Source organism: Ornithorhynchus anatinus, chromosome 2 (assembly GCF_004115215.2).
Source record: "Ornithorhynchus anatinus isolate Pmale09 chromosome 2, mOrnAna1.pri.v4, whole genome shotgun sequence".
In the NCBI taxonomy this organism is placed as follows: Eukaryota; Metazoa; Chordata; class Mammalia; order Monotremata; family Ornithorhynchidae; genus Ornithorhynchus; species Ornithorhynchus anatinus.
Genome location: NC_041729.1, coordinates 112,874,027 through 112,896,025, shown reverse-complemented (window position 1 = coordinate 112,896,025; position 21,999 = coordinate 112,874,027). Strand labels below are relative to the sequence as shown.

General features: G+C 41.4%; 1 protein-coding gene across 4 annotated transcripts in view; it reads right to left on the bottom strand.

Moving 5' to 3' along the window:
* Positions 1-21,999, bottom strand: part of ELF1 (E74 like ETS transcription factor 1) — a 140,341-nt gene that overhangs the window by 68,370 nt on the left and 49,972 nt on the right. The window lies entirely within an intron of this gene.

Sequence of the window (21,999 nt, the reverse complement as noted above, 5' to 3'; positions counted from 1 at the left end):
ATGGAGACAAGTCAATTAATCAATCAAGCAATACTAATAATAATGTTGGTATTTGTTAAGCGCTTACTATGTGCAGAGCACTGTTCTAAGCGCTGGGGTAGACATAGGGGAATCAGGTTGTCCCACCTGGGGTTCACAGTCTTAATCCCCATTTTGCAGATGAGGTAACTGAGGCACAGAGAAGTTAAGTGACTTGCCCACAGTCACACAGCTGACAAGTGGCAGAGCTGGGATTCAAACTCATGACCTCTGACTCCAAAGCCCATGCTCTTTCCACTGAGCCACGCTGCTTCTCGTAATACTGCTTCTCGTAATACTACCTATTAAGCGCTTAGTTCATAGCACTTTACTAGACACTTGGGAGAGTACAATATATTTAGTAGACAGCAGAGTTAGTAGTAAGTCAAAACAGTCAAAATTACTTAGGATCTATTTTCCAACAGTCTTACCATTTGGGAAGATCTTCCCTAGACCCTTCCCAACTTTCTCTACATCCTCTTTTACAGTGAAGTGATCAAAATTGAATACAGTTTCTAATAGGGTCCTGATCAATAAAGGGCTTGAAAGCCAATTAACCAGAAGATTGCTTCTTGACTCTTGCATGCTACACTCTAGGTTAGGCATTCCACAGCCATGTTGCTTTTTATGAATAACAGAGCATACAGTGCTGACTCAACTCTTGGTCAAATACAACTCCTAGGTCATTTTCTCCTATATTTACATGTAGCCCCATCTTGCACTGTTTTTCCCTTTTCTTGCCCTTGTCACAACTGAATTTCACCCTCATTTGGAAATGTAATTTTCCTCAAGTCACTTTGAATTCCACTTCTGTCTCCCAACATGTTTGCAACCCCACCCAATTTAATAATTTCACATCTGATTAATATGCTTTATATTAGTCTCCTGGCTTTTCTTATTAATGGGTTTCCAAATATGATCTCAGAATATTTTGAAACATTCATCTAACCTGAGTAAAATCCTCTAATCCAAGATGAGCTGTATCACATGAATAACTGCGTGAGAAAAGGTTTTTCATTGCATTAGGAAGACTGATAAGGGAAACACGTTAAGATGAAGACTTCCTAAAATTGTACATCTGCACTGTCCTTGTGATAAGTAACATCCTCAAACAAGGGCAAAATTAATCTCTCAATTCTACGAGATAACAGAGAAGACAAGGAGTAAAAACTCTGGCATCAATTGCTAAAGCAAAGGATTAACAGTTGGCGTATCACTATTTGTTCCCTAAATTACCTATTCCTCAAACAGAGGTTCTATGGTTCCTATTACAGTTAATGACCGCAATCAATCAATCAATTTACTGAGTACTTACTGTGGGCAGAGCACTGTACTAAATGCTTGTGAGAGTACAACACAACAATATAACAAACACACTCCCTGTCCACAACAAACTTACAGTTTAGAGAGGAAGACGTACATTAATATAAATCATGGATATGTACATAGGTGCTATGGGGCTGGGGGTGGGATGGAGAATAAAGGCAGCAAGTCAGGGTGAGGCAGAAGGGAGCTGAAAAAAAGGAAGAGAGCTTAGTCAGAGAAGGCCCCTCGGAGGAGACATGCCTTCAACAAGGCTTTGAAATGGGGGGAAGACATGTCTGTCAGATATGAAGAGGGAAGGTATTCCGTGCCAGAGGCAGGATGTGGGCGAAAGGTCAGCGGCAGGACAGAAAAGATCGTGGTACAGTGAATAGATTGGCATTAGAGGAGCAGAGTACACAGGCTGGCTAAGAGAGTAGCTAGGTGAGGTAGGAAGGGTCAAGGTGACAGAACTTTGAAGCCAATAGTAAGCATTTCTGTTTAATGTGAAGGTGGACAGGCAACCCATGGAGGTACTTGAGATGTGAGGAAACATGGACTGAACATTTCTGTAGAAAAATGATCTGGGCAACAGAATTCATTCATTCATTCATTCAATCATATTTACTGAGCACTTACTGCATGCCGAGCACTGTATTAAGTGCTTGGAAAGTACAATTTAGCAGAATGAAGTATGGTCTGAAGTGGGGAGAGACAGGAGGCATGAAAGTCAGCAAGGAGGTTAATACAGTAATCAAGGAGGGATAGGATAAGTTCTTGGATCGACATGGTGGCAATTTGGATGGAGAAGAAAGGGCAGATTCTAGCGATGTTGTGAAGGTTGAACCAACAGGATTTAGTAAAAGGTTAAATGTGTGGATTGAATGAGAGAGAGGAGTCAAAGATAACGCCAAGGATATGGTCTTGTGAGACAGGAAGGATACTGATGCTGTCTACGGTGATGTGAAAGTCACAGGGAGGAGAGGGTTTGGGTGGGAAGATGAGTTCTGTTTTGGACATGTTAAGCTTGAAGTGACAGCAGAATATCCCAACAGAGATGCCTTGGAGGCAGTAGGAAATGTGAGATTGCAGAGAGGGAGAAAGATCAGGGTTGGAGATGTAGATTTAGGAATCATCTACATAGAGGTGGTAGCTGAAGTCACGGGAGTTCTCCAAGGGAGTGGGTGTGGATGGAGAATAGAAGGGGACCAAGCACTGAATCTTGAGGGACACCTGCAGTTAGGTTGTGAGAGGCAGTGGAGTCAGTGAAAGAAACTGATAATATTCCCTCATAATTCTAAGAGTTTCTTCCTACCCTGCTCATTCCATTATTGAATTCTTCAAGTGTTTAACCCAAGTAATTCAGGAGTGCTTCCAGGGAAAAAAAAAGTTTCAAACTGTAATTTTATAAATACTTTTCTTTGCACTGTATATTGCCAGTGTTATCTGGCACACAGATTTGACTCAACTCTCACTAATGTACCAAGCTCCATCCCCTATTGCACAAAAACACACACTATCTGATACTTGTTCGAGAAGGGATATGACAATTTCTGCATGAACCCAAAAGAAATTTCTGTTTGATTGGACATATTGAAGGCTTTCCTACAAGAAGCCTTTTTGTTTGCTGACACTAAGTGCTGCATTTCTCTAAAAAGTTTACAGGCCTTCATAAAACAGACCCTTTCCTTGATTGGGTCTGTGTTATTAACAAATAAATAAATAAATAAATAAATAAATAATGAATAAGCAGGCTTTCCCTAGATTCCCCTCTCCTCCAAACTGTGTGCAAGAAGACAAGCTCTCCTACTCTTTGGACAGGCCACAATTACTCACTGTCCAGACCTGAAATTCCAGTTCTACTTACCTTTATTACTCCACCCTTTCTACCTGGTGTCAAATTACCCGGAGCCAGCATTTGTAGTTTCTTGAAAAACAGCCAAACATATCACATACCTAGATCTGTCTAAACCTGTTGCCTGAGCGATTTAACTCCTTCATCCCTTCTGTGAGAACAGTCTTCTCAAAATGTAATTTCAAACGAAATGGGAACAAAAACAGTAGCAGGTCTGACTGTTGATCAACACTAGATGAATGACTTCTTCAGGACACAGTTTAAAAGCAATGGTCGGCTAGAATTTCAACTATTTTCATTATCATACAACAAAACCTTGACTAAATAACTTTCCTCCCTCAAGGATCCAAAACAAACCTCTAGACAAAAATGCATACTATTCACAGGTCACACAACAACATGCTGAAATACTCACAATTGCAAATCTAATTGGGCAGCAAAACACAAGTAACTTTTTTCTTCTACTCTATTCTTAGCTTATAACATAAAACTACATTTATTGGGGGGGGGGGGTTGCTTGTTTTCCTAATATAGTGCTTTGAACACAGTAAACACTTTCTGTAAAATGTGTTATAAAATGATGTGTTTAATGAACTGATTTTGTCCAAAAGAAAATAAATCAAAGACATTCTGATGTCTGATGAGAAGCAGTCATAGGTAGAACCACTCTGTGCCACAGTGCCCTGGGGCTGCTCTGCTCTACTTAAAATGCAGTTTTGCCTTTATATCTTAAACCCTAATACCCAGAGTCATTGTCAGTGAACATGTTCATCCTCTCTCTTTCTCACATACCCAAATTCCCCTATTCTTATTAAAATAGGCTCCTGGCCTATTTCTTTCATTTCTTTCATTCTTGACTAAACTATCCCACCTTGCTCCTTGATCCTCTCTGGATTTCCCCCATCTTTACTTTTCTGAAGCTGCCTCTCTTGATCTCCAAACAACTTCCTGGCCAAATCCAATGGTTTCTTCTTTGATTTGATCCTCTGTGACCACTTTCTCCCACTTGAGATTATTTTTGCCCTTGGTTTCAAAGATCTAATTCTACTCTGGTTCTGCTTCTGCACACCGTTAAGTGCTCAGTAAGTACCACAAACTGATTATTTTTCAACTAACTCTAATTGCCTACCTTGTTAGAGTCTCCTACTCCTCTTGCCCCTTGCCTCAATGCTGTTGTACATCCTTAGCTCTTCTTTCTTATACTAACTCATGGGGAGCTGCTCATTTAGTGCTACTGATGCCTGTTTATTTGTTTCCATGTCTGTCACCCCCCTTCTAGACTGCGGGCCCGTTGTGGACAGGGATTGCCTCTATTTGTTGCTGAACTGTACTTCCCAAGCACTTGGTACAGTCCTCTGCACACAGTAAATGCTCAATAAATACGATTGAAGTAGTAGTATCACTTACTGAGCACCATTTGGTGTACAGTGGAGTATTCTGGGCTCTTGGGAAGTTGAAAATAACCAAGTGACACATTGCTTGCCCACTGATGGGCTTACACTTTAATGGGGGAGACAAACATAAAAATACTTACGATTGTCAAAATAAATCACTGAGCAGACATAATATATATATGTGCTAAATGTGCTACTAAATGCTAAGGGATGATAAGGCTCAGGGTAATAGGAAAGTTTGTTGGAAGAGGTAGGGTTTTATGAGGGATTTAAATGTGGAGAGTGCTGTGGTCTCTTATGTGAGGAGGGAGGAAGATTCTAGGACTGGAGAAGCAGTCTAAGAGTGGGGGCAGAGGCAGGCAGATTAAGAGTGAGATATAGCTAGAAGACTGACTTGGGTGGAACGAAGACAGCAAGTTAGGGAGTAGTGGGTGAAGAAAACCACCCCACCATTTAGTACAGTGCCTGGCACATATAAGCACTTAAATATCACAATTATAATGATTATTATCATTATTCTGATCCTGGCTTATACATCTACTGTCATATACTTAAACCCTGCCATAGAGTAGGGGTTGAACATGACTGGCTCTACTAAAGAGATTCAAATATAATTGCATATAGATTTTCCCAAACAAAACAATAAAACTCGCCATTGGGCAAATGAGGCGAAGAAGGGCTAGCCTCTTAGATTATCCTGTTAACTGTAACAACAACAACAACAACAACAACAATGTTTACCATTTCACTATAAATGATTATATTCTGATGCTAAAATGATTAAACTCAAGACTAAGTAACTCTAAGAATAAATATAGTTTTTCACTGAGAGCCTTATGGGGAATTTCCAAGTTTGCTCTTAAGGTCAGAGTGCATTTTTCTTTTTCAGTTAAGGCTCAATTATATTTTGTCATGAGATGTTTAATAAGCAAGATTTATTGCTATAATAAAGCATTTTACCTACTAGACTTTATTTTCTATGGGTGACTTGTCCTATTCATTGTATAGTATAGGCCTGTCTACATTAATATACTCTGGTTTGGCCCAGGAATTCCCTTTTGAGGTTAGGTAGAAACACTTTAAACACATGAAAAGAACTGGGCAGTTTAGTGGTTTTTCCCTTAAAACTTTACAACTAAACAAACTTCTAACCCACACATACATAGCTTTCTGATTTGGCAATCTAAAATTATTCTGGATGAAAAAGACGGCTGATGCCTTCATGGTCTAACAAGTTTCCAGAACAGGGCAGATTTGAGGTGCAGCTCCAGGAAGGAGAAGTTCTGTTCTGGTGACTCTGAAAGAATGCATTTCATGATCAGAAATGATTAAGATGTAAAAAAAGCCTGCAGGAACAAGAATGGAAAGTAATCTGGAGAGAGGCATAGTACATTGAAATGAACCAGCAATTTTATTTGAGGCACTGAAACAATGAAGGAGAAAGGAACATAAGAACCAATGATGCCTCAGACAACATTGCCACATAAGGTTCCAGCCAAAAAGTAACAAAGGTGAAGGTTAGTATTAACTTAATTTTAGCTGCAACCTTTGACATTTTATTAAGTAACTAGGAGATTCCTATTTATTTCCTGCAGGACACAAGAGGTAACAGGAATAGAGAGAAAACTTGATTGCATACAAAATACTGGTAATTCTACAAAGATACTACGTTAATAAACAAGGAAATTCCAGAAGGGAGGGGAATAATAAAGAGATAATGAAACTTAATAAACAGATGCCCACACTAAATCTGAACTTCTGGAACAGTTATAGAATGTGGATATATTGTAATTGTCATATATCAAGGAACTATAATGAATAAACTTCCTAAATCTCCTCCATTTCATAAAAATATTAACTGGTTCATCAGTCAGTCAATTATTTAGTGTTTATTGTGTAGAGAGCACTGTATTGAGCACTTAGGAAGAGTACAAGACAGAGTTGGAAAACACATTCCCTGCCCACAACTAAAACCAGCTTGACCTAGTGGATAGAGCACAGGCAAGGGAGTCAGAAGGACCTGGGTTCTAATCCTAGCCTTGCCACTTGTCTGCTGCGTGACCTTGAGCAAGTCACTTGACTTTTCTATACCTGTGTTACCCCATCTGTAAAATGGGGATTAAGACTATGGGACCAATATGGGACGTAGACCTGATTAGCTTCTACCTACCTCAGCTCTTAGTACTGTGACTGGCACATAGTAAATGTTTAAATACCATTTAAAAAAAAAACTTACTCTCTGGGTCTGAACTTACTCCCTTCAAATGGTGAACTTCTTGTGGGCCAGGTACTGCCTTCCATATAATCCTCTGGTACAAGTCAATACTTGGTACAGGGTTTCAGAGGACGCATGTGCTGAGTAAATAACAATGGTGGTATCAGGGAAAATACCATCAGGTAGGCCATGGCAAGAAATAATAAGTTTTCCATAGCGATGACACGGTGTGGTTACAACACTGGGCCCTGGCTGTGAAGACATTCTTCCTTTTTTGAAAATCTCAACCGGTAACCCTTACAGACAGATTTGTGGGGTGGATAAGAAAATAGAAGTGGGTGTGGCTCTGTAATTTGAGGGGAAATGCATTAAACACCTCCTGGGAATGAGAAGGGCTTTTGCAGATGATGCCCTTAAGGGATTCACAGTCAAGTGGTCCAGTAATACTGCCCTCACTGCTTTTAAAGCGTTGAATGTTACCTTGTTACAATACTAAATCTAGATTTTTCATAGGAACACTAAAAAGTTGAAGCAGGCACATAAACTTTTGTTCAGGAGTTTAACACTTAAAAATATGACTAGGACCCAGGGATTATGCCTTTCTGGAAGGACAACAATAAATATGATACTGTCATCATCATCATTATCAATAGTAATTTTGAGCGCTTACTGTGTGCAGGGCACTATACTATACATTTGAGAAAACACAGTACAGTAGAGTTGGTAGATACTTTCCTTGCCCACACTGAGTTTATAGTCTAGATAGGGAGACAGATATAATTTATAATATATAATTTATAGATATGTACATAAATCTTTCAAAGATACAATGATACCACTATGCTGGAATCAATAAACCAACTTTTATCTTCCTATCTTGATGATATTTCAGTAAAGATTTTATTATAATTATGGCATTTGTTAAGCACTTACTGTGTGTTGTGTTGTTCTAAGCACTAGGGTAAATACAAGTTAATCAGGTCAGACATAGCCCCTGTCCACATGGAACTCATATTCTAAGTAGGTATACACACCACATGAAAATTCCATGATCAAGAGTCAACTGATCACAGCCAAGGTTGAGATTTTTTGAAACCTACAACTCACATACACTCACTTTCTTATAACTTAATACATAGATCAAAAGCATTCTCAAATGAGAATCCTCTGTTCACCTTTGCTAAGTCATTAGCCAGCAGAAGACTAAAGATGAGATATGGGCCCTGAACAATATTACCTTTCTCGGTGCTTTTGAAAGGTTTTACAGATATAGTTTATGTAATCTTCAACGCTCTTGAGTCACACAAAAGTTAAAACAGATTATTATTATAAATATGCTTCGATTTTCCCAAAAGAAAAATGTAACAAGTTGTAGAACACAGAAGTTAGTGGTGAAAGCTAAGGGAAATTTTCAGAAGGAGAAAATGATCCGTGTTATGAAAACACTACTGATATCTGTGCATTTTTCCTTTGAAGAAATGCCATCCATTCTATGTCCTCTCTAGGTCTCTTACTGCTAAGAAGAAAAATGAAGATTTTTGTTTTTCACTTTTTTTTGGAACAATCTCAATAATTCAAGTGCTGTTTAAACTTGTCAATCCCTGCCATCTACAAGTTTATATACTAAGATATTGATTGAACAGATAATATTCGTGCAGTAACCACACTAATATCGATCCCATTTTAGTCTATATATTTGGAAGTCTAGAGATGGTGAAACAAGGAGGTGTCCAGTTTTGAGGGTTGCACTTAAGGGGTCGACAGGACACCCATGTAGCGATGTCCTGGAGGCAGGAGCAGATGTGAAACTACAGGGAAGGAGGATGGTGGCTAGTGAGCTTAGAGAAGACTCACTCTGAGGTTCTCACCTGTAGCTGATGTATGCACATGCACCCAGTCATTTTGTGTGACATCGTGCCACACTGTTTTCAAATAAGCTCACATTTGGAATAACAATGCCTAAACCCCCTGATGGCACTGCAGCCAAAAACCGTATTGAAAACATGCGTTATGGAAGAACTGAGTGAAATAATCTTTTCCGTGGTTCTTACACTCTCCTCTTTCCACCATGCCAAATTCTGAACTACTGTTTTGAGATAATACTACCAAGCTGTTTTACCACTAAGAGCAGGTACTGTGTATAGAAATTGATTTATTGCACAACTGGCCTTATTAATGGAAATTATGGTAGTAATTGTCACTTGGAGCATCTGCCTCTCTGTTCCTCTGCTGGTGGTTTAACTGACAGGAAACAGAAGAGAAGATATGGCATACAAATGACATGCATTTCCTGCCTTTCAGCTATATCTTTCTGTCTCCCTTTTTAGAAATAGTGCATTACTTTGTGTGAATCTATATGAATAAAGTATAAAAAGGTAGCATTTGGGAATTAAGAAAAGTTTGAAATATATAACAAATTTCTGTCAACACAAAGAAAATTTCCACAGTGAAAAAAGCATCAAATGAAGAAAAATAACACTTCTCTTTTACTCACTGAAAATGACTTCTGTAAAGAAATGGAAAAAACAATACCCCATATAAACCACAGTTACTCAGTTAAAAAGAGTGTTGGGACAGCTGCAAGTGTCGGCAAATTATTTAATTGGAAATTTTAAATCTTGTTGGGCCAGTAGTTCTCTGAATTCCCAAAAAATAACAGCTGAGACAATGACCCACTCTGCACTTTCCAAAAGCAGTTAACCTAAAACAAAAGAAAAATGGAAAAAAAAAAAGGGTTCGCTTAAAAACACAATGCCATAGTCAATCAGGGTAATGGTCCACTCATGCCAATATTCAATTCCCAACAGTGGCAATAATGATCAACTAACCAATTGATGGTATTTTTTTTTATTTTTACTGTGTGCAAAGCACTGTTCTATGTACTCGAGAAAGTGCAGAATAAGAGACAAATAGAGGATTTATGTGGCTGACAACCAACTAGCTATAGGGTTAGGAATTTTTGAAGGTACATCCATAACTTTTCCATCTTATAATTCATCCTGGACCTCACATCTAAGAATTTACCCAAACACTTCTTGAACACATTTATATTTTCTTCCTAAATACCTTACTATGGCAACAAATTCCAAACGTTTACTGCCAACTAAGCAAAGATGGATGTCCTTCTGTTTGCTTTGAAACCCATCTCTTTCAAGTTTCAAATGACTGCCTACCAGACTGGATCCCATGACACCTAGTGAACATGGTGAACATATAATTCCATGATTATATGGCACACCCCCACCATTCTCTAATACTTCTACTTTCTAAAAAATCCCTTGTAAAAACTCAATTTTACTCCAAGAACTTCCTTTTTTCCTTCTTAATTTTCTCATTTTTGCCCTAGAATATCATCATTACTCTCTTTTTTTCTCCTCCTGAAACATTCTAAAATATCTAGAGGCATTAACTTTTACTTCACCTGCCATTTGCTTTCTGATCTTAACCTACTAATTCTTTCCATGCATTCTTTTCTTATTTCTTTTGATGTCTACTATTGCTTTCTTATTCTTTAAAGCTGCTATATAGTATTTCTTTTTCCTTATTATATGGAAAATTTCTTCCTCTGAAAGTCCAAGCTTAACCCCTCTCATTACCTTCCTAATACCAAAATTTCAGAATTTCCGACCATCATGTATGTTTCTAGTTTTTAACTTGCACATTTGTCAGTTTTCTGTTTTCTTTTCTGTTTCTTTGGTCTTTAATGAGACTGGGCTCACTCACCAGATTTCCCTTTGCAAAAACTTAACTTATTAAGCTTGTGTGGTGTTATTTTGACTAGGGATGGTCTGAAAAGTGTGTTTCCTTCACTTCACATTTTATTATCTCCACAACTCTTGCATTTATTTTATATCAGTTTGCCCCCTTTACATGTGTATATATATTGCTGTTATCTCCCACCTATTTCCTTAAAGGTTTCCTTCTAATTCTCTCTCTTTTTGTTTCTACAATGTGCTTTTAGCTGCCTTTTATTATATATCAATTGAAAGTTAGCTACTCTTTCTTCCATCTACAGAGTCTGTCACAGAGGTAAAAATAATGAGCAAGAATACCCCTAAAATATATATATGGAAAGTGTCATATCTTTGAACAGTATCATAACAATTATGGTACTTGTTAAGTGCTTATTGTGTGCCAGGCAATGAACTAAGCACTGGGCTAGATACAAGTAAATCAAGTTGGATACAGTCCCTGTCCCATATGAGGCTCGCAATCTTAATTCCCATTTTACAGATGAGGTAACTGAGGGCTAGAAAAGCTAAGTGATTTGCCCAAGGTCAGGCAGCAGACAAGTGGTGGAGCTGGTATTAGAACCCAGGACATTCTGACTCAATCGCATTTATTGAGCACTTACTGTGTTCAGAGCACTGTACTAAGGAGAGTACAATACAACAACAGTCATATTCCCTACCCACAACAAGCTTCCAGTCTGGAGTGGGGGAAGACAGACTTTAATGTAAATAAATAAATTACAGATATGTACATAAGAGCCACGGGACTTGGAGGACAGATGAATAGGGGGAGCATGTCAGGACGACACAGAAGGGAGTGACAGAAGAGGAAAGGAGGGCTTAGTCAGGGAAGGTCTCTTGGAGGAGATGTGCATTCAAGATGGTTTTGAAGTAGGGAGAGAGTCACTGTGGGATATGAGGAAGGAGGGTAACTCCATGCCAGAGGCAGAATGTGGGTGGGGGGGTCGTCGTTAAGAGAGACGAGATCGAGGTACACTGAGGTCAGCGTTAGAGGAGCGAAGCATGCGTACTGGGTTATAATAGGAGAGTAGTGAGGTGAAGTAGGAGGGGGCAAGGTGATTGAGTGCTTTAAAGTTAATGGTGAGGAATTTCTGTTTGATGTACAGGTGGATGGGCAACCACTGGAGGTTCTTGAAGAGTGGGGAAACATGTCCTGAACATTTGTGTAGAAAAATGATCTGGGCAGCAGAGTGAAGTATGGACTGGAGTGGGGAGAGACAGGAGCCAGGGAGGTCAGCAAAGAGGCTGATACAGTAATCAAGGAAGGATAAGATATTATGGAATTAGAGAAGCAGCGTGGCTCAGTGGAAAAAGCACGGGCTTGGGAGTCAGAGGTCATCGGTTCTAATGCTGGCTCCGCCGCTTGTCAGCTGTGTGACTTTGGGCAAGTCACTTAACTTTTCTGTGCCTCGGTTATCTCATCTGTAAAACGGGGATTAAGACTGTGAGCCCCACGTCGGACAGCCGGATTACCTTGTATCTCCTCAGCTTAGAACAGTGCTTTGTACATAGTAAGCACTCAACAAATGCCATCATTATTATTATTATTATCATTATTAACTGTATTCTTTATTGCTGAATTGCACTTTCCAACATTCAGTACAGTGCTCTGCACACAGTAAATGCTCAATAAATACGACTGAATGAATGAATGATTGGATTAAGGTGGTAGCAGTTTGGATGGAGAGGAAAGGGTGGATTTTAGCGATGCTGTGAAGGTCGAACAGACAGGATTTAGTGACAGACAGGATTTAGTGACGGATTGATTATGTAAATTGAATGAGAGGAAGAGGAGTGAAGCTAAGGTTGTGGGCTTGTGAGAAAGGAAAGAGGTGGTGCCGTCTACAGTGATGGGAAAGTCAGGGTTTGGGTGGGAAGATACAAAGCTCTGTTTTACACATATAAGACTTCCAGGCCCTTGCTCTATCCACTAAGCCATGCTGCTTCAACATCTAACTCCCACAGAGGATGTGAAAAGCAATCAGGTCCTCCCACTTCCTATTTATGCGCTCCTCACAACTCTTTCTACCCATCTGTACTTTTACATTGTACTTTTTACCATACAGAAAATATTTACTGTCTGCTTTAAGGCACTCAATCAGCTCTCCCCTCTCATACTTTATTTTGCTGATCTCCTACTACAACCCATCTTCCACACTTTTGTCCTTTAAAGCCAAGCTACTTATTGTATCTTGATCTCATCTCTATCTTGCCACTGAATCCTTGTCTATGTCTCTCCCCTGACCTGGATCTCCCTCTCCCTTCATATCCCCCTTCATATACTGTCTATGAACTTGGATCTGTACCCTTTAAGCACTTGATATTCACCTCCGCTTTAGCAGATACTTTTACGCTGCAATTTCCCCATCTGTGATTTTATTTCCATGTCTTCCTCTCCCTCTAGACTGTAAGCTCCTTGTACTACTGTGTTGGACTCTCCCAAGCGCTTAGTAAAGTGCTCTGTGCACCAAAAGTGCTCAAAACATACCACCGACTGATTGATATCACCCCCACATGATCACATTCCTCATCTCTAACTGACCACCACTACATTCCAAAACCAAATCCATTTGACCTTGTCTTTGTCTCCTATTTCTTGAAGTAATAATAATAATAATGTTGGCATTTGTTAAGCGCTTACTATGTGCAGAGCACTGTTCTAAGCGCTGGGGGAGATAGAGAGTGATCACGTTGTCCCACGTGGGGTTCACAGTTTTAATCCCCATTTTACAGATGAGGTAACTGAGGCACAGAGAAGTTAAGTGACTTGCCCACAGTCACACAACTGACAAGTGGCAGAGCCGGGATTCAAACCCATGACCTCTGACTCCCAAGCCCGTGCTCTTTCCAAATGATATCCAATATTTATTCTTTCGATGTCCCGAATATTGTGGGGCTAGAAAAGGTGCCCCTTAAATACTGGCTATCTCACCAAACTCAAACCTGTCTCTAGATTTATTATGCTACTGATATTCCCAGTGCCCACTGTTAATTATGGTTGTATCATTTCTCACATTTCTTCGCTTTCCTCCTTCCTTTCCTTATATTTCCTTTTTACTTTATGCTCTTTTTCTTTTTTCCTTCTACTATTAATTTCTCCCCTCCACTGTTTTTTTCTACACTTTCCCTGCCGTTCTTACATTTCATCCCAACTCTTCAGATGTGCCTGAATTTTTACTGAAGTAGACAGGTGAAGAATAAGTCTATATGTTTTTTTTCCATGTCCCCATTTTTCTTTTTGACCTATCTTTTCTTACTCTTGCTTCCTTTGGTTCTCACACTCTAAGTTTTTTTCCCTTTTTAATTCTTTCCTTATTTTTTTCTTCATTCCTTCCACTTTCTTAAATTCTTCCTTTATCCTCTCGTCCTTTCTTTTTATATGTTCTTTTTGCCCCATCATCTTTTCACCTTATTCCTGGTCCCTCTTGATGCCATCTCTTCCACTTCTTTCTCCCTTCCCTCCTCTCCTCTTCAACCTTTTTTTCCTTGGGTTCTAGGGACACCATTAACCTTCCTTTCCTCCAATTCCATCTCTCTTATTGTACTCCATCTCCCCTTCTCCTTCTGTTGAACCTCCCAAATTACTGTGTCCTACTTCAGTCACTCCTTATACTTAGGAATTTATCCCCTGCAGAAATGACAAAATACTGTATATTCACCCTCTGGCTTTCCATGCACTTGCAGTCCACATTAAAAAATATTTAAATCTATTTAAAAATAGATGACCATGCTACCCTTGAAACACAGGTCTTTGGTCCCACATTTAAAACACAACACAGGTTGTCCTAAGTACCTACAGTAACTCCTCCTCATTCCCAGGAGGGGTTTTCCCTCAAATAACGGAGCCACGCCCACTTCTATTTTCTCATCTACCACCCCGCCCCCATTTCGCCCAGGATGTCTTCACAGCCAGAGTTTAGAATTTCGACCAATATCATCCCTACTCCACAGAAAACATATAGTTTCTAGCTATGGCCTACCTGAAGGTATTTTCCCCATTACTACCATTGTTATTCATTAACAGTAAAGCTCTGAAGCTCTGCAGCCCTGTACCAAGTACTGGTACTAGGGTATTATATGGAAGGCAGTCCCTGGCCCACAAGAAGTTCACCATTTGAACGGAGGTAAGAACAGACCCAAAGGGTAGGCTCACTGTGGCAGTGAATGTGTCTTCCAATTCTCTTATACTATACTCTCCCAAGCGCTTAGTACAGTGCTCTGCACACACTAAGCACTCAATAACTACCACTGATGATTATGGTGATGGCTCAAGTGAATATTTACAATACGAACAAAACATAAGAAATGTTATCACTGGATAGTCAATTCTGCCACATCATGCACCCTTCATTATGCACTAGGCTAGACTATTGTTGGGGTATACTGTTTAGGCTTCTTTTGATTTAGTGCTCAATTAATCTATCAGGGGTATTTATTGAGTGCTTACTGTGTGCAGAACACTGTACTAAGCACTTGGGAGAGTACAAAACAGAGTTGGTAGATGCGTTCCCTGCCCTCAACGAGTTTACATCATTATTCATTCAATAGTATTTCATTCATTAGTATTTATTGAGCGTTTACTATGTGCAGAGCATTCTACTAAGTGCTTGGAATGTACAAATCGGTAACAGATAGAGACAGTCCTTGCCCTTTGATGGGCTTACAGTCTAATCAGGGGAGACAGACAGACAAGAACAATAGCAATAAATAGAATCAAGGGGATGAACATCTCATTAAAACAATAGCAAATAAATAGAATCAAGGTGATGTACATCTCATTAACAAAATAAATAGGGTAATGAAGATATATGCAGTTGAGCGGAGGAATACAGTGCTGAGGGGAGGGGAAGGGAGAGGGGGAGGAGCAGAGGGAAAGGGGGGAAAAGGGGGCTTAGCTGTGGAGAGGTGAATGGGAGGGTAGAGGGGGAGCAGAGGGAGCAGAGGGAAAAGGGGAGCTCAGTCTGGGAAGGCCTCTTGGAGGAGGTGAGCTTTAAGTAGGGTTTTAAAGAGGAGAGAATTAGTTTGGCAGAGGTGAGGAGGGAGGGCATTTCAGGAATTTCAGGTCCTGAAATGCCCACAGGAGGAGGGGCCCAGGGGTCGACGGCGGGATAGGCGAGAACGGGGGACGGTGAGGAGGTGGGCGGCAGAGGAGCGGAGTGTGCGGGGTGGGCACTGGAAAGAGAGGAGGGGGCAAGGTGATGGAGAGCCTTGAAGCCTAGAGTGAGAAGTTTTTGTTTTGTGTGGAGGTTGATAGGCAACCACTGGAGGTTTTTAAGAAGGGGAATGACATAACCAGAGCATTTCTGCAGGAAGATGAGCCAGGAAGCGGAGTGAAGAATAGACTGGAGCGGGGAGAGAGAGGAGGAACATCATTACAGCATGGCAAAACTATCGATTGGTTCCTCGCTGGCCTCCCTGATTCTAGACTCCCCTCTTCCAACTCCACACTTCACTCTGCTGCCCAGATCATATTTTCTAAAATGTCCTGTTTAATAGTATTTGTTGAACGCTTATCATGTGCCAGACATTGTACTAAATGTTGGAGTTGATACAAGCGAATCGGGTTGGACACCGTCTCTGTCCCACATGGGGCTCAGTCTTAAGCCCCATTTAACAGGTAAGGTAACTGAGGCACAGAGAAGTTGTGACTTTCCCAAGGTCACACAGCACACAAGTGATGGAGTGTGCATTCTGCACACATTTCCACGCTACTCTAAAACTTTAGTACAGTGCTCTGCACTCAGTAAATGCTGAATGAGTACTCTTACTATTATATATAGTACTATCCCAATGGCTACCTATTCCTCACTACCTCAAGCAGAAACTCCTAGCCATTGGCTTTTATGCTCTCCATCGGCTCTCTTCTCCCACCACACACCAGTTCATACATTTTGCTTCTCTCAAGCTTACCACTTACTTTAACTTGTTCTCATCATTTCTGCGTGAAAATATCTCCCCGCTCAAATCTGCCAAAACAGCTCTCCCCGATCTTCAAAGCTCTTCTGAAATCACTTATTCTTTGAGAAGTCTCCTATTGATTTCTCTTGCCCGTCGGTTTCAGTCTCCAACTACCATTTCAGAATTTTTGGGCCAATTCCACACTTGCACAAATACCAATTTATATTCTTTACTATTTAAGCATTTACTTATCCACATATCCATCTTCCAGTTCTTTTCTTCCTCCTATATGCACATTACTTTGTGTCTGTCTCCTCTGTGAAACTATAATTCCTTGAGGGAAAGGATTGTCATTTTTCTCTCTATTTTACTTTCCCAAAGACTTAGTTCAGTGCTCTGCAAACAGCAGGCACTGATTGAGAGGCAAATCAATCAAGAAGCAATGTGGCACAATGGAGAGAGCATGGGCCTGAGAGTCAGAGGACCTGGGTTCTAATCCTGGCTCCGCCAACTGTCTGCTGTGTGACCTTGAAAAAGTCACAACTTCTCTGTGCCTGTTACCTCATCTGTAAAATGGGGATTAAGACTGTGAGCCACATGTGGGACATGGACTGTGTCTAACCTGGTTATCTTGTATCTACCCCAGTGCTTAGTACAGTGCCTTGCACATAACAAGTACTATTAAAAAAAAATCAATGGCATTTATTGAGCACTTACTCTGCATAGACCACTGTACTATGAGCAGTGGGAGAGTATGATACAATACCGTTGGTATTCATGACCCCTATCTTCAGGCACCTTATACTCTAATAGGGGAAAGGCACTGAAATAAATTATGAAGGGGAAGTGTTTGAGTATAAATATTTACAAAAATGCTATGAGGGAGAGGATGAGGAGAGTATCAAAGTGCATAAGGGATACAGACCCAAATGCACAGGTAAAACAGAAGGATGAATAGTGTGGAGAGGTGTCCAGAATAGAACTCATCTTCTCCACCCGACATCCTGTCCCCACCTTTGTCTTTCCTCTCACTGTAGACAACACTACCACCCTCCATGTCACAAGCTCATAACCTTGGTATTATCTCAACTCATCTCTCTCATTCAAACTACATACTCAATCTATCATTGTATTCTATCGATTCTACTTTCACAACCCCTCTAGAATCTACCCTTCCCTCTCCATTCACATCTCTAGAATCCGCCTTTTCCTCTACACTGCTACTATGCTGAACCAAGCCTATGTCATATACTGCCTTGACTACTGCATCAGCCTCCTTCCTGACCTCCCTGCCCGCTGTCTCTCTCTTCTCCAGTTCATATTTACCTCTGCTGCCCTGATCATTTTTCTTTAAAAAAAAAAGTTCAGTCTGTATCTCTCCAATCTTCAAAAACCTCCGGTAGTTGCCCATCCACCTCTGCATCGAACATAAACTTCTTAACGATGGCTTTAAGGCACTCAATCAACTCTCTCCCTCTTACCCATACCTCACTGATCTACTCCCACAATCCAAACTGGACACGAGGTTTCAACAATAATAATAATAATTATAGATGTAACTGTACTTGTTAAATATTTATTATGTGTCTTGAACTGTACTAAGTGCTGGGGAAGATACAAGAAAATCAGGTCCAACCTAGAGCCTGTCCCACAAGGGGCTCTCAATCTAAGTAGGAGGGACAACATGTATTTCATCCCCAAAACCAAGGCAGAGAAGTTTAGTGACATGCCCAAGAACACACAGCAAGCAAACAGCAGAGAAGGGATTAGTACTCATGTCCTCTAATGCTAACCTACTCTCTGTACCTTGATCTCATCTTTCTTCCTCCGACCTGTGTCCTCCCTCTGAATTGGAACTCCCTCCCTCTTCATATTTGACAACCACTCTTCCCACCTTCATAACCTTCCTAAAATCCCATCTCCTTCACTCCTCCCATTACCTTCCCTAAACCCTCATTCCCTGCCCCGCCCCCACCCATACTGCCTATGAACTCAGATCTTTACCCCTAAAGAACTTGATTTTCACCCTGCCCTTGGCTCCATGGTACTTCTCTACATATCTACACTCTTCCATTTCCTCTCTCTGTAATTTATTTTAATGTCTGTCTCCCTCTCTAGATTGACACAGATTGACTGATTGATTTATAGGCTACTCGGGGAAGGCTTCTTGGAGGAGGTATGGTTTTAGCAGGGTTATGAAGGAGTTAAGGTTGGTCTGTCAGATACGCAGATGGAGTACATGAGCAAGGAATGCTGACAGGAGAGATGGGACCAAAGCTGAGTAGGTCTGGAGTTAAAGGGGAAAAGTATGCAGGCTGAGGTGTAGTGGAAGATATCCCGGCTGGATTATTGTGTCAGCCTTCTCTTTGATCTCCCTTCCTCCTGTCTCTCCCCACTCCAGTCTATTTTTCATTCCGCTGCCCGGATGATCTTCCTGCAGAAACGCTCTGGGCATGTCACTCCCCTCCTTAAAAACCTCCAGTGGTTGCCTATCAACCTCCACAGGAAACAAAAACTCCTCACTCTTGGCTTCAAGGCTCTCCATCACCTTGCCCCCTCCTACCTCACCTCCCTTCTCTCTTTCTACTGCCCACCCCGTACGCTCTGCTCCTCTGCCACTCACCTCCTCACTGTCCCCCGTTCAGACCTATCCTGCTGTCAACTTCTGGCCCACATCCTACCACTGTCCTGGAATGCCCGCCCTCCTCACCTCCACCAAACTCTCTTCCCCGCTTCAAAGCCCTACTGAGAGCTCACCTCCTCCAAGAAGCCTTCCCAGACTGAGCTACCCCTTTTCCCTCTACTCCCTCTCTGCTCCCCTTCCGCCCTCTGCTCCCTCCCCCTTCTCCCCTTCCCTTCCCCTCAGCTAAGCCTCCTTTCCCTCTGCTCCTCCCCCTCTCCCTTCCCCTCAGTACTGTGCTCATTTGTATATAGTTTTATTACCCTATTTATTTTGTTAATGAGGTGTACATCCCCTTGATTCTATTTATCATGATTATGTTGTCTTGTTTTTGTCCGTCTCCCCCGATTACACTGCAAGTCTGTCATTGGGCAGGGATTGTCTGTTGCCGAATTGTACATTCCAACTGCTTAGTACAGTGCTCTGCACATAGCAAGCGGTCAATAAATACTATTGAATGAATGAATGAATGAATGAAGATGTACAAGGTTAGGTAGGAAGGGGAGAGCTGATTGATATCGAACATTCATCCGACAACACAAGCTTTGGATGAGCCCACGTGCACTTGGCATCCAAGCAGGTGAATGTTACCATCATACGCCAATATGACAATCCTGCCCATTATAGCCCTTGGCTGAAATAGCCTGGACCCCTGATAAGGTGTACTGGGTTCTAGAGCCCCCCAATTCTTCCTTTTCAGGATGAGGAAGGATAGGGTTCCTAGCTAATCCCCCTCCTTAACATCTTTAGCTGCCTCCGCCGATCAATTAATTTTTCAATGGTATTAACTGAGCACTTACTGTGTGCACAGCATTGTGCCTAGTGCTTGGGAGAGTACGATACAACAGAGTTGGTGGATATGATTACTGTCCCCAGGGAGACTCCCTCTGCCTCTCAAACAAGTGTTCCTCCGAAGAGAAGGGGAGTCCAGCTGGCCGTTCCCCCGTCCTGAGGTTGGCTGCGGAAAGCTTCCAGGCCAACTCTTCTCAACTCATCTCAGCCCATGTTGCAGGCAGACATTGAGGTTAAGATTACAGATGCGGCTGTGTTCTTAACGGACGACTTGCAAATATCATCCGTGTATTAATTGGGAAGTACATAGAACAGAATTCGGCACTGATCCTATCTCTAACACTTTGCCTTGACTTTTCTGCTTTCCTGTAAACCCATGTTCTTCTGGTCCTTTCCCTCTTCTCCTGGGATGTCCCACGTTTCAGTTTCACCCATCTCTGAATACTTCTCTCAGGATCTTTGGATTGCCAGCGTGGATCTATCTGCATATCTTTAAATGATTACATGCATATTATAAATTATTTATTCCTATTAATGTCTGTCTCCTCCTCTAGACTGTACCCTCATTGTGGGCAGGGAACGTATCTGCTAATTCTTTTGGATTCATTCTGATTCTCATAGTTGGTACCATGTGGAAGGCTGGGGTTCGATTCCCCTACGGGAAGGTAAACATTCCTACAGCACTTCTGTACATATCTGTAATTTATTTTTGTTAATGTCCATCTGCCGCTCTAAACTGTAAGCTCATTAAGTACAGGAAATGTGCCTACCAACTCTTGTGCTGTATTCTCTCAAGCTCTTAGTACAGTACTCTACACAGACTAAGCACTCAATAAATGCAACTGATTAACTGATCGATCCTCTCTTTCTCAAGGATAGCGCCTCACTCCTTTGGGCTTCCAACCTCTAGATCCCAATGTGGAGAACCTTTCTCCTTCGACCTGAATTTACAGGATTGCTTCCCCAAAACCTTCGGAATGCCCTGACCCTCAGTAATCCCATCTAAGATGCCTCTACGCATCCTGTGTCCCTCCAGGCTAACGGGCCACACCTTCTGCCCGGAATGGTGAAGTGGCTTCTCCTTCAACTCACTAGCTCACCTTCCACATTTCCCAAATCCTCTCCTGTGAACTGGCCGTGCTCCAGATAAAGCTATCTAGGACCTAACCCGATGAACTCTTCCCTCCAGGAAGAGGGCCTTAGGGCTGAGTTTCCTCCTCTTTGAGCAAGTTCTAGTTTCTCCTTTCCCCTTCCTCTGAGTGTGAGGCTAGTTTGAATGAGCACACCACAATGTCACAACTACAGTTAATGAATTGTACATCGCCTTGATTCTATTTAGTTGCCATTGTTTTTACGAGATGTTCTTCCCCTTGACGCTGTTTATTGCCATTGTTCTTGTCTGTCCGTCTCCCCCAATTAGACTGTAAGCCCGTCAAACGGCAGGGACTGTCTCTATCTGTTGCCGACTTGTTCATCCCAAGCGCTTAGTACAGTGCTCTGCACATAGTAAGCTCTCAATAAATACTATTGAATGAATGAATGAACTACAGTACTACCATGGTGTTTTCCAAGAACCCAACTCCCAGGTTATAGGTGAAGGAGATGTATTGGATGGGATCAGTGGTCTGTCTGACCCATCATGTGGTCTCTAAACTGGGTGATGATTGCCCTCCTCGACCATGGGACCCTATCCGTGTATGCATGTCACTGAAAAACTGATTAAAGTCACAAAAAAAATTAAGGCATATTTACTAGCTCTTCATCCCATCTCACAGAATATCCCTTCTGAGATTTATTTCAACAGGAGAAACTGTTAGGCCCTCTTCCAGAGTAAGCCATTACGGCATGAGGATTTGTTTTGACCCAATGTTTGACAAAAATTAAGGGGAAATTAGTAATTAACCATAGACAAAACTAAACAAAAAATCCCCGCCAAAGACAAAGTGTAGTCCCACGTCTGTGCTAACACACATAAATGTTTCTCACACACCACACACCCCCCACACTCTCTGTAAACCCACCCAGAGATTTTACCATCTCCACAACAAACTTTTATCTCCCTTCTTTAAAGAAGCCCAGCCTCCAGCCTCACC